General features: G+C 41.7%; 1 protein-coding gene across 1 annotated transcript in view; it reads right to left on the reverse strand.

Annotated features, from left to right (window-relative positions):
* Nucleotides 1-13,411, reverse strand: part of LOC128744005 (integrin alpha-PS2) — a 165,378-nt gene that overhangs the window by 81,381 nt on the left and 70,586 nt on the right. The window lies entirely within an intron of this gene.

Consider the following 13,411-nt stretch of genomic DNA (forward strand, 5'->3'; position numbering starts at 1 on the left):
TCTGGCCGACCTGACAGCGCCGCAGCAGACAGAGCCGCATGTGTAAGCAGACTGACAGTGATCCGTTTCTAACTGCCTACCGGTTCAAGCACTACTCTCGAATCGAAGGATGATGCAAAAAAAATAATAAGCTAGCGAAAAAAGCTGTCCAACAATCGCAGGAATTTCTTTTTCAGTGTGCAGCTATCTAATCTACTTCAAAACATTTTGAATGGACTACCGGGTGGACGCCTAGAGCGTTCCGAGAAACCGCGGAGGTACCGTCGTTTGTCACCCACCTTTCAGCGAGAGGAAGCACTGATCCAGTCCTAACGGTGCAAACAAATTAGATTAACTTTAGAGTTTATACTTTTATACTTTCGAATCTAGAAAAAAAACGTACAGTGTGGAGCAGTGGTTTAAAATTTATGACAAATTTCGGCTGTCAAACAACAAAAGTATAACAAATGTGACAATCCCACTACGTGGACACGAACTGGTGCAAAGTCTGATGGCATGGTATCCCGCGTGAAAGTGCCAAATGCCGTGGCATTTTTATAGCGTGTGACAGGCAGGAGACTTGTTGCTGTTATGGTTATTACGAGCGAAAGCATCGTGGCGTGCGTTTTGTGTGGTGTTGGTTGGATGTGATCTGCGCCTACTTCGCTACTGGCAAATCAGCTGGTTGATGATGGTGGCTTTGTTGGAACGTGGGTTGTGTGCAGCAAGCAAGCGAACTTCCCCGCGTTGATTTCGAACGCTTCCCGTAAAATTACCCAACGAAATCAAAGATCAAGGTGGCGACGACTGGCTAATGAAATCAGTGAATAACAATTTGCGTAAAATAAACATTCACTCGTTAACGGACGAGCGAAAGGCCTTTAAAATGAAACCACGTTACTTGCCGTAAATGTCCAACTGCACGTGTGTCATATTGAGAGTGAGGTTATGTAGTGTCGTCAGCTGTACCAGACTTGGCAGTTCTGTGGAATGTAAACAACGAGTGAATTGTTTGCGAAGTTTGTCTTCTTTTGCGGGTCAGCAAAATATTGTGTGTACGGTTTTGTGCGACCTTCCGGATGGTAACAGAGAGTTTACAGTGACAAACGAAAATATCTTGAATCAGATAATTTTACCGAGAAATGGGTTTGAAGTGTGAAGGCTAACACCGCGAGTGGGCGACCGGTCGCCAACGCATGCGACACCTACGATTCGGAGCCTGCTGCACCTGAACGCAGGACGGCAAGGCAGCACGATCTGATTGTTTTTTTTGCGCTCAAACCCCCCGCATTGATTGACAATTATGATGTGAAACAGCGTGGGCTTAAACTGGTGGCACGAAGTGATGAATGTAAGCGAAGAGGTGGAAGTGTTGTAATTGAGTTCCAGTTTAACACATGTTTGAGTAACGTTTTCGCGAAAAAGTGGTTGATTCATTATCCAATATAGATCCGTTGAGCGGAAGTCAAGATCAGATGAGAGTGACAAAAAACACAAAAGCAATCATCACCTTTCAGTGTTTCAATCTCAAATGTGATGAGCGCTCAATAGGATCTTTTCCATTTAATTCTACTACTCATTTATTATTATAATGAATACACATTTTGCCCTCGACTTCATTAATGGCTGTGAACCCTTGGAGTTGTGGACATTTTCGACATTTTTATATCTGAGATATTCCACAGAGGTTCGCAAATCGATTTTAAATGCCCATATCCGATTCAGCTGAAACTTTGCATAGATATTCTCTTTAAAAAAAGACGTCAGTGTAATACAACTATTTTGACCTAGGACGACTGCTTATCGCAGGATGTCATTTCAAAATTTATGTCCACGTTTTGACAGATCTTTTGGACTCAAAGGATTCATCTTAAGAAAGGGAGACACCTTCCCGAAACGGCGTGTAGGCTAAAGGCACGGCTGCCTTCCGTCCCACTAAAATCGTGGCTGGTCTCTAGATACGTTCGGAGCTTGTCACCCACGTCAAAGTCGGTAATTGTAGGCTCAGATGATACATTCTTGACCAGCGCCGATCTAGCTCTGCACCCTATCCCCATGAAGGATAGCGGTAAAACCCTCGCATAGCTTCACTGCTTGCATAGATAACCATGGGATCATTTGTATTTGTATTATAAAACTACAAGGTATACAACCCTAAGGGTTGTACGAATGGGTGACGTAGGACTATATCAGATCATTAGATAAAAGATTGCATTTCTGGCATATGTATGTTTATAAGAATCTGTGAGTCCCATTGTTTGAGTGAATTTTTAAAAGAGAGCGTAATATTCAGATTCAACTCTTCATTGAATGCAATGATGGCTTCGAAAGTACGTGGACGTGGGTTCATATGTACAACACCTTTAACCATTGAGGCATTGCAGATTTCTATAAGAAATCACTTGTGTGCATCATAAAGGTTGAAATAGTAATGAATGACCAACCTCCAGATTATTGTATAAAATATGATTATGCGTAGCTTAACATGTTTCAATAATCTTACTTTTACTCGCTTGTGACCTTTAAAAGGGCCATTGGTTACAAATAACATTAAAGCCAAAGCACGTTCATCGCAAATATGACGTGCCATTCGAATGTCCTCTTTTGGCATAAATAGCAACAGGCACGTAAGTTAACGGCCGCGATTCACTGTCTTTTGCTTCGAGAAGGTTTTACTAGTTTACTTTCGCATCTTACCACTTGTTACATAGCATGAAAATATGGCACAACCGCAAAAATTTCTGTTTTATTTATATGAGAGTCCTTTTTCCTCCTACCAGGGGTCTCAAACCATCATAAAATAAATTCATGCCTCCATAAACCCCCACATGCCAAATTCGGATCCATTTGCTTGATTAGCTCTCGAATTATGAGGAAATTTGTATTTCATTTGTATGGGATCCCCCCCTCTTAGAAGAGGAAGAGGTCTCAGTACACCATAGAAAAAATTCTTACCTCCAAAAACCCCCACATGCCAAATTTGGTTCCATTTATTTGATTAAGTTCTAGATTTATGAGGAAATTTGTATTTCATTTGTATGGGAGCCCCCCCCCCCCTCTTGGATGTGGAAGGGGTCTCAGTACACCATAGAAAAAAATCCTATCTTTTAAAACCCCCACGTGCCAAATTTGGTTCCTTTTGATAGATTAGTTCTCAAGTTATGAGGAATTTTGTAAAATATTTGAATGGGAGCCCCCCCCCTCCTAAAGAGAAGGGGTCTCAATTCACCATAGAAAGAATTCTTGATTTTTGAAACCCCCACATGCCAAATTTGGTACCATTTGCTTAATTAGTTCGAGATTTATAAAGAAATTTGTATTTCATTTGTATGGGAGCCCCCCCTTTTAGAAGAGGGAGGGGTCTCAGTACACCATCGAAAAAAATCCTACCTTCTAAAACCCCCACATGCCAAATTTGGTTCCATTTGCTTGATTAGTTCTCGAGTTTTGAGGAAATTTGTGTTTCATTTGTATAGGAGCCCCCCCTCTTACGCCGTCCATAAAATTGCTCTCTCGTCTCTCCATAAAATTGCTGATCATTTTATCTTTCCAACGACACATAAATTGTTCAGTTTTGTTCAGTAGTTTAGTAGTTATTAGCATTTGAAATCTTTCATTCCAACGTTACACTTCTATTTTTGTTTTCACAAAGTGCTACCCTGTCCCAGATAGTAAACAAAGACGTAGTCCTACGTCAAAAATTCATCTGACTCACAGTCTTAATGAATAAGATAATTCTAACTTCTACTAAAAACATTAACTAGACGCTCACGGAAAACGTTGATTGGCACATTGAAGTCAAACATACATATTGAACCAATGGCACATAAATCTAAATGGGTCATGAGCTCCAAATAAACGATTCCGCGGTTCCAAGAGCAAGAAACATCGTTGACGTAACGGTCTGATTGGAGCATATATGTTTAGCTGTTGTAGTAGCGACGGACAATCGACGTGATTGTATAACTTCGCAGCAAAAATCACTTGGGCAATGCGTCGTCTGGATTCCAGTGGCAGGATACCAAGAAGTCGGCAGCGACCTTCATACGACGGCAGGTTCAACGGATCTCTCCAGGGCAGATGACGAAGCGCGTAGCGGATAAACTTTTTCTGCACCATTTCGATTCTATTGATCCAATTAGCATAAAATGGGCACCATACAATGGAATTCGTTTCGAGGATTGATCTGACAAGTGAGCAATAAAGCGATTTCAGGCATAGAGGATCGCGAAACTCATCAGCGATTTTGAAAAGGAATCCAAGTTGGCGGTTAGCCCGGGATATGATGCTGTCATAGTGGTTCCTGAATGTCAGTTCGTTATCTAATAAGACTCCAAGATCTTTTACACATTGTACCGGAACGAGGCTGTGGCCGGACATAGTGTAATGATACTCAATTGGCACACGCTTTCGACAGAATGAAATAATGTTGCACTTTGGCACGTGATGACTTTAAAAATTTTCGTATCGTCAGCATAAAAAAGTCGACAGCCAAGCGGTAGCAAAAGCGAAACGTCATTAATAAAAATGAAGAAAAGAAGCGGGCCCAGGTTGCTGCCTTGCGGAACTCCAGAACGATTGAAGAAGCAGTAGGAAACAGTAGATTCCACTTTGACACACAAACTTCGATTAGTCAAGTATGATCTAAACCAGCAGGTGGCGTCCGTCGAAACACCAAGTCGCTCCATTTTGGCTAACAGTATTCCATGGTCGAAGGCAGCTTTCAGGTCTAAATAGATAGCGTCGCACAGTGGGACGGATTCAAAAGAAGACGGGCATCGATATTTGTGACGAAACTATTAAAGATATCACCTTAATGTCTTCTGCAAAGTTTCTTCACTGTATAAGAACTTTTTTATAGTATTGGAAAATTTGGAATTAAGGGGATTTTGGGAAAAAATAACTTTTTAGTTTCAAGCTTAACGTCTTCAATTGGTAAGAAACATTTGTAGGTAATATTATTTTAAGCAACTTCACTGAAGAAAGAAAGTGGTTATCTCTTAAGGGAAAAAAGTTACGGAGCGAAACTTGCAGGTACCCCCTTAATATGTTTTTTTTACATAGCTCTTTTATTTCAACTCTTATAAACATGGCTGGTAAACGGCTGAATAATGCGTACCGTCGGTGCATTGTGCACGTGTAGGCATAAAATAGACCCTACAGTGGTTCATAGCCTCTTATTCAGCAACTCATATTCCTACCTCCTCGTGGTACTAGCCGGGATACGAGCAACTTTGGTGGAGATCGGGTAACCAACCTCGGTGGAAGCCAAGGTCGTATGCTGACAGGAACGGAGGGCTCTTTCGAGCTTCGTTGGCCCCCCGGCGGAACAGGGGGTTAGTATAGCAGGCTTTGCAAGCCGTCACCACGAAAAATACTAAAGCACGGAACGAAGAACAAATAAATTCTTACTGGAACAATCGGAATAGACCCACGCGACGAAAAAGGACTATGGATTGGAAACTCGGGACGTGGAACTGCCGATGTCTCAACTTCCAAGGGAGCACTTGAGTGCTCTCCGACGTATTGAAGAGTCGCAAGTTCGACGTCGTAGCACTGCAGAAGGTGTGCTGGAAGAGCTCAACGGTACGTGCGTTCAAAGATGGACATACCATCTACCAGAGCTGCGGCAACACACACGAGTTTGGTACAGCTTTCATAGTGCTGGGCGAGATGCGGAAACGGGTGATTAGGTGGTGGCCAATCAATCCTCGAATGTGCAGGTTGAGAATCAAGGGCCGCCCACACAGCCCTCACCTCAGAAGTACCGATGACGGCAAGGATGAATTCTACGCGCAGTTGGAGAGTGAATACGACCGCTGCCCAAAACATGATATCAAGATCGGGGATTTCAATGCCCAGGTCGGCCAGGAGGAGGAATACAAACCGGTGATTGGAAGGTTCAGTGCACACCAGCGGACCAATGAAATGGGTCTGCGGTTTATCGACTTTGCCGTCTCCAAGAATATGGCCGTACGTAGTACCTTTTTCCAGCACAGAATCCATCACAAGTACACCTGGAGGTCACCAAATCAGACAGAATCACAGATCGACCACGTTGTGATCGACAGTCGGCACTTCTCAGACATTATCGACGTCAGATCCTATCGAAGCGCTAAAGTTGACTACCTAGTGATGGCTAAGATGCGCCCAAGACTCTCCGTTGTGAACAACATTCGGTACCGACGCCAGCCTCGGTTAGATCTCGCGCGGCTGAAGCAGCCAGACGTCGCCGCAAACCACGCGCATCCACTCGAAGCTGCGCTGCCGGAAGAGGACGCGCTGGACGAAGCCCCTCTCGAGGACTGTTGGAACACTATCAAAACAGCCATCAGCAGTGTAGCGGAGAGCTCCATCGGGCATGTGGCCCGGAATCAGCGGAACGATTGGTTTGACGATGAATGTAGCAGGGTGATGGATGGGAAGAATGCTGCGCGGGCGGTCAAGATGCGCAGTGCCACACGTCAGAACGTGGAAAGACACAAACAGAAGAAGATGCAGCGAAACCAAACCTTTCGGGAGAAAAAGCGCTACCTGGAAGAGCAGGAATATGCAGAGTTGGAGCGGCTGCATTGTTGTCAGGAAACGCGAAAGTTCTACCAGAAACTGAACGGATCCCGGAAAGGCTTTGTGCCACAAGCCGAAATCTGTTGGGATAAGAAAGGCAATATTCTGACGGACGATCGTCAGGTGACCGTCAGGTGAACACCTGAATGGTGCCCAGGCGAAGTACCAAGGCGGCGGGGAAGCGATTTCGACGGTGCAACAAACGGGAAAGAGGTACCTTCGCCAGTGGCGTAGTTTAGAAGGCCATCATGCAGCTAAAGAAAAATAAATCAACAGGAAAAGATGGCATCGGAAGGCAGGTTATTAAAATGGGACCACAAAAGCTGGCCGTATGTACGCACCGTCTAATTGTTAGAAATTGGAATACGGAATAGCTACCAGAGGAGTGGAAAGCTGGCGTTATCTGCCCGATCTACAAAAAGGGCGACAAGTTGGACTGTGAGAACAATCGAGCGATCACCGTTCTCAATGCCACCTATAAAGTGCTGCCCCAAATCATTTTTCGCCGTCTATCACCAATTGCGAATAGATTTGTGGAAACTTATCAAGCCGGCTTCGTCGAAGGTCGGTCTACAAGAAATCAAATATTTACACTGCGGCTGCACAAAGGGCTGTGAGTACAGAGTTCCCACGCACCGTTTGTTCATTAACTTCAAAGCCGCATATGAATCCATCGACCGGAAAGAGCTATGGAAAATCTTGGACGAGAACAGCTTCCCCAGGAAGCTCATTGAATCGATTCAATCTACGATTTTGGGTGGCTTTTCATGGTGATGGTCTGTCATGCCTGCTGTTCAACATAGCGCTGCAAGGTGTACTTCAATCAACGATCTTCAATAAATCTAGTCAATTTGTGATTGAACAGTACACCAGACTAAAGCAGCAAAGATTGGGTTAAAGGTCTAAAACAAAGTACATGCCGGCCGGCAGAACCGAGACCGACAAACGCTGCGACGGGCAGTAGTATATTGATCGACGGCGATGAGTTTGAGGTAGTCGAAGCCGAGTTTGGTCAGAAGTAGTTTGGAGTCTATTTGTTTACACTATATTTTTATCGCGGTCAGTTTTTCGAAAATTGGAAAAAATGGCATCACCCGAAAAGCAATCACGAATTGATTTTGCGCAGGCACCATGTTTCAGGTGCTCAACTCAACTCTCTCATCATGGATGATGAGACTTACGTCAAGGCGGACTTCTGGCAGCTTCGGGGGCTACCGTACTTCACCACCCAGCACAAGTTTGATGTTCCGGAGGAAGTAAGGGTGCAGAAACTTTCATAGTTTGCCAAGAAATACATCATTTGGCTAAGAAATATATGTGACAAACGGAGTGCACCGTTCGTGACTACCGGGACTGTAAACGGGCAGATCTACCTCAAGGAGTGTTTACAGAAGTGTCTGGTTCCTCTATTGAAACAACACAAGGGCCCTGCGATCTTCTGGCCGGAACTAGCTTTATGCCACTACTAGTTGAAGCAGAATCTTACGATCTGGAAAATATAAATATCTGTTCAGAAAACTCCGGATACATTCCATTGGCCAGTGTTCGCGAAGACAAACACAAAGATTAAACTTTGTATTAGAATGTTAGCCGGAAACTGAAACAAACAGTTTTTATGCACGCATTGGATTTTATTTAGGTGAATAAAAACATTATCTCCACTGTACTGATTCTTTAGGTGGGCAAAATGACCCTCTTGTGTGAATGGCTTCGAACCGTCCATTTTCTGCCGCGAACCGATTCATATGGTCGGTGTTAAGTCAGGCAGAACCAAGTGACAAAATTCTGACTTCGAGACAAACGTATTCAAAGTTTGCTGCGCGGTTTTTTACGCGAATTTCGGAATTTACGCGGATGTGCTCAAAACGTCTCTTTTTCGCGTAGTGTTGAAATCCACAAAGTTTTTTTCACGCGAAATTTTGGTTTTTTAACGTGAATTTCGGAATTTATGCGGTTTTTTACGCGATTTTCGGAATTTACGCAGTTTTTTACACGATTTTCGGAATTTACGCGTTTTTTACGCGAATTTCGGAATTTACGCAGTTTTTTTAACGTGAATTTCGGAATTTACGCGATTTTCAGAATTTACGCGGTTTTTTAACGCGAATTTCGGAATTTACGCGGTTTTTACGCGATTTTCAGAATTTACGCAGTTTTTTTACGCGAATTTCGAAATTTACGCGGTTTTTTTACGCGATATTCGGAATTTACGCGGTTTTTTTTAAGCAAACTTCGAAATTTACGCGGTTTTTTAACGCGGTTTTTTACGCGATTTTCGGAATTTACAAGCATCGAGGTGAGCAGACGAGTCGAGCTGTCGAATCAAGCAGTCGACTCAACAAGCTGGGTCGAGCAGTCGAGTCGAGCAGTTGAATCAAGCTGTTCAGTCAAGTAGTCCAGTCGAGTAGTTGAGTCAAGCAGTTCGGTCGAGCAGTCGAATCATACAGTTTAATCAAGCAGTCTAGTCGAGCAGTCGGTTCAACCGAGCAGTTATGTTTCGCAGTGAAATCGAGCAGTTAAGTCGAGCAGTCGGGTCGAGTAGTAACTCGAACAAATGTGTCAAGCAGTCAAATCGAGCAGTTAAGTCGAGTAGTCCACTCCAGCAGTTATATCGAGCTGTTCAGTCAAGCAGTCAGGTCGATCTGTCCAATCAAGCAGTTGAGTCGAGTCGAACAGTTCAGTTGAACAGTTCAGTTCAGCAGTTTAGTCAACCAGTTGAGCAATCGAGCAGTCCTGCAGGTGACCAGTGAAGAGGTAACTGAGAATAGAACTTTTTGCTACGAAAACATGACGTCCTGTCAGGGGCCTGTTTTGACGTAGGACTACGTCTTACGGCAAGTTTTGAGATAGGGTGTCATTCCAAAAAATCGAAAAATGCTAGCGTCACGAAAAATGAAAGGTTTTGAGCGCTAATAGCTCAGCGGTTTTCCTATCGATTTTCAATATTCTTACACCAATCGATCGGAAAATCTTCTAAGAATTGACCCAAATGAAGAAAAGTATGGATTCTTGATGTTGAACTATTGAAAAATTGAAAATAATGAACCAATGTTTTACCAGAATTCTCGCTTCGTGATTGGTTGGAAGATTCTTTGCGATGATCTAAACCTATACCAATTTGATATCTGTGCTCGGGAAGTAAGCCAAAACAAGTGACCAAGTTTCGTCATTTCAACAAGATTTCTTAACACCGCAGTTAAACCTAGACCATTTTGATGTCCTTGCTTGGGAAGTATGCCAGAAAGAGTGACAAAGCCCCCTCGTGCCAACAGATTTCTTACGAACGCGATTAAACTTAGTCCAATTTGATGTCTGTGTTAGGGAAGTGTGCCAGAAAAAATGACACAAATTCGTTGTCCCAACAGATCGCAAATTCTTTACTGCGAGACGAATAAACCTCGGCGAATTTGATATCTGTGTTGGAAAAATGTGCTACAGCTGTAGTGTTCGGTTATAATACGACTCTGTATGAAGGTGAAATTAGTCATCATCGATTCTGCCAATTTCAAAAGCAGTTTTTTTGTTTGAAACAAAAATTCGGTTTATGAAAATATATTCGCTGTGTTCAGATTGGCAAGAAGAATGCAGTATATACATTTTTATAAACACAATCCCGCTTTTGAGCCGAAAAGCTGCTTCCGAAATTGGGCTTTCCGACGAAAAGTCAATGAATGCTAGTTTCCCGTGAATACGCATGCTTACCGTTTCATTAGAAGTGTATTGAAAGGATGTGCTGTTGATAAAATAGGATTGAATTGGTAAAATCTCTTCAACGTGGGGAACCATGGGTAATAAAAACAATCTTTAATTTCAGTAAGGCAGCAGGAAAGCAATAGTTTGTGTTCTTGATTTTGTTAAATTGTTTTCAAATGCACAATCTTTCGAGAATTGAACGTATGCAATGTTACTACTTTGATAAATGTTACATACAACGCATGTAGCATGTATATATGTTGCATATAGCATGTATACATGAAGAATCGAATGATTACAAGCATGAATACATGCTACTATCACTACAAAGAGACTTACGTAGTCCTGCGTCACCTATATATACGGTCGTGGCTTGTACACAACCCCTCTGATTTTTAATTACCGATGAGCCTCTTATGATGTCCTGTCAGAGACCTGTTTTTGGCTACAGATTAGGGCTGTCGGTATTGAGTGCTTTTGGTGAAAACCGGTATTTCGGTATTGGCGTAGAAAATACCGGTAGTACCGGTAAAAAACCGGTATTGGCAGATTATTCGGAATCAATAGAAATGTCAATGTTTTTCAGTAAATGTCTCTATTTTCAATCTTTAGTTTCAGTATTGTTCCTTAGCAAAGTAGAATTTAAGCAGATATAATACGCTTAGTGATTTATTTCCCTTGCTAGATTTTATTGCCAGCGCTTCCAACGAAAATTTCTGCTTTCATCGAAGTCTGACAAACGGCTCTAAGCGCATCAGGAATTTTTCTTTCATTTATTCAAATTTATAGTAGGGAAACCTGCTTTTAACTATTTTTAAATGTTCCGGTAATGTAGCTTCCAGCATATTAAATGCCCCGGACTCCTATTGTCTCTTCACGAATTTTCCTGCATCCCCAGAGCAGAACCCTTGCATAGCGTCATCCTCTTCATCATCGTTCACAGATATCTTCTCTTCTCTATTATCAATCTCACTATTCGCAGAGCTTGGAAATTTTATCTGCTTTTTTGATCAATGTATCACTCGAAATACTTGAAAAATATTCCAAAGTCTTTCCTGGCAGATCCTTTAATGGCAAGAATGCCCGAAAAGCGGAAATATTCCCGTATTCTGACTAGGGCTCGGCATCCTCGAAACAATTAAATGAAGCTGACTTTCTCTTACCTTCGCTTTATAGGTACATGAAGCGATTTGTTTCATGTGATGAACAGAACGTTTTAGGTAAGCTTTAGCTGAAGTTAGTGACTATTTCAAATGACTACGATTGACAGTCAGGCACGATTTGTCGATGTTGAGAAGGTTAATTATAATATTTGTTAAATTGTCGGAAATGGTACTTAAATTCAATTCAATTGCATTCAAAGTTGCTAGCCTTCTACTGAATATTTGATAGACATTTGATTTGACAAACGAAACTTTAAAATCGGTCGACATTATAAAGTGAAAACCGTTTTATTGAGGCTGATTGAAGCCAGTTTTAAAACGGAGAGGCGTTGTTTCAGTCGAAACTAAAGCTTTATTACTTCATTGTTGAGTAGCTATTTGAAAAATCACTTATAAGTGACGTTGCTGGGCCCTGATCTTGTTGCCTAAATTCGTTATTTGAGAACTTCGAAAAATTTGGTGGCTTTTAAATATCAAGTTGTTCAAAAATAAATTGAAACGCGACGTCTGACTACTATGAAACTTTTTTACGGCTAAGATGCTCTACTGTGCCTTAAACGGGTTCAAGAGCTATAATTATTTGACCTACAATTTCACCTTCTTCATTGTTGGTAGTCGCAGAATGTCATTTTTCTATGAGTTTTACAATCTTCCATCAAACTTAGTTCTTCTTCGAATAAGGAGTTTGAAAAAACTAAGATATTAGAAAATACCGGAAATACCGGTTTTTTGCTTTGCCAAAACCGGTATTTCGGTATCCAAAAATTGGTCGGTATTACCGGTTTCGGTACTACCGGTACTACCGGTTAGACAGCCCTACTACAGATAAGCCTGTTATATAAATAAAAAAATAGATTCAAAGGATATCCTGGAGTGGTACGAAGCCAACGGAGTTACTTTCGTACCCATGGACATAAATGCACTGGAACTAAGGCCCATCGAAAAATACTGGGTTATTATGAAGCAGGCAATACGGAAACATCCCAAGGAGACCAAATCTGAGGACGACATGAAGAAAAAGTGGGTTTCCGTACAGAAGAAGCAGCAGCAAGTTGTTGTACAAAACATTTTGAGTGGAGTTAAGCGCAAGGTGTGAGCATACGGTTATGTACGGTCTGAAAGTTTGAAAAGGATTGGTCAATTAGGGAATTTTCTACAGCGTTTCTACCGTGATGCGATCTGATGTGGAACACCCTTTATCCTGTCGGCCGTGTGCTAACCGATTGTAAATGTTTAATTGTACATGTTATGTTTTCCTTTTAATTTTATTCTTACTTTTCACATTTTATTTTTCATTGCCCAGATTTTACTCTGCTTTTTATATTATAGTTGCTTTTGTTTACTTTTACCTTACGAATATGTTCCGCATACTTTTCGGTTTCTGCTTTTTATTTATCTTAAACCTTGTTTTTTACTTTTATTTTTTATATTTTGTACCATTTACTGTGCCCACTGCTTAATGCTTGTATTTTAAACGTCTTTAAAAAATTAAACAAATAAAAAACGAGTAAAAAAGTACACAACCAGTGTTGAACCAATTTTTTATTTTTTGTTTGCCAGAAGAAAATTGGGCTTGAAAAGCTACCGCGACAGTCTTTAACGATTGTCTTTTGTGGTAGGTCTTAAACCAATTGTACTTTTGATGGGGTAAAAGTTGCCAATAAACATCCGGCCGGTGCGGCAACTGTACTTTAACAGCGTGCGACAGTTCTGACAGGCGAGCGCAGTGGAGCCACAGCCACAGTAGTTAACCTGTAATTTTATTTATATTTTCGCTCATCAAATATCACGGTAAAATCATGCAATGCAATAGAAACTTAAATCGACCTATTTTAAAACGAACAATTGTTGATAATCAAAATAATGGTTCAAAGAAAAGTGTATTTCATGCTGCAGCAAAACCATGAGTGATTTCGCATTGAAATGAAATCGAGTCATCGCGCGACTTTTATCGATGCAATAAAATCTCATAAAATCCGACCTTTTCCCCCAGGCTTCCCTCCTTTTCC

This window comes from Sabethes cyaneus, chromosome 1 (genome assembly GCF_943734655.1).
Source record: "Sabethes cyaneus chromosome 1, idSabCyanKW18_F2, whole genome shotgun sequence".
NCBI lineage: Eukaryota > Metazoa > Arthropoda > Insecta > Diptera > Culicidae > Sabethes > Sabethes cyaneus.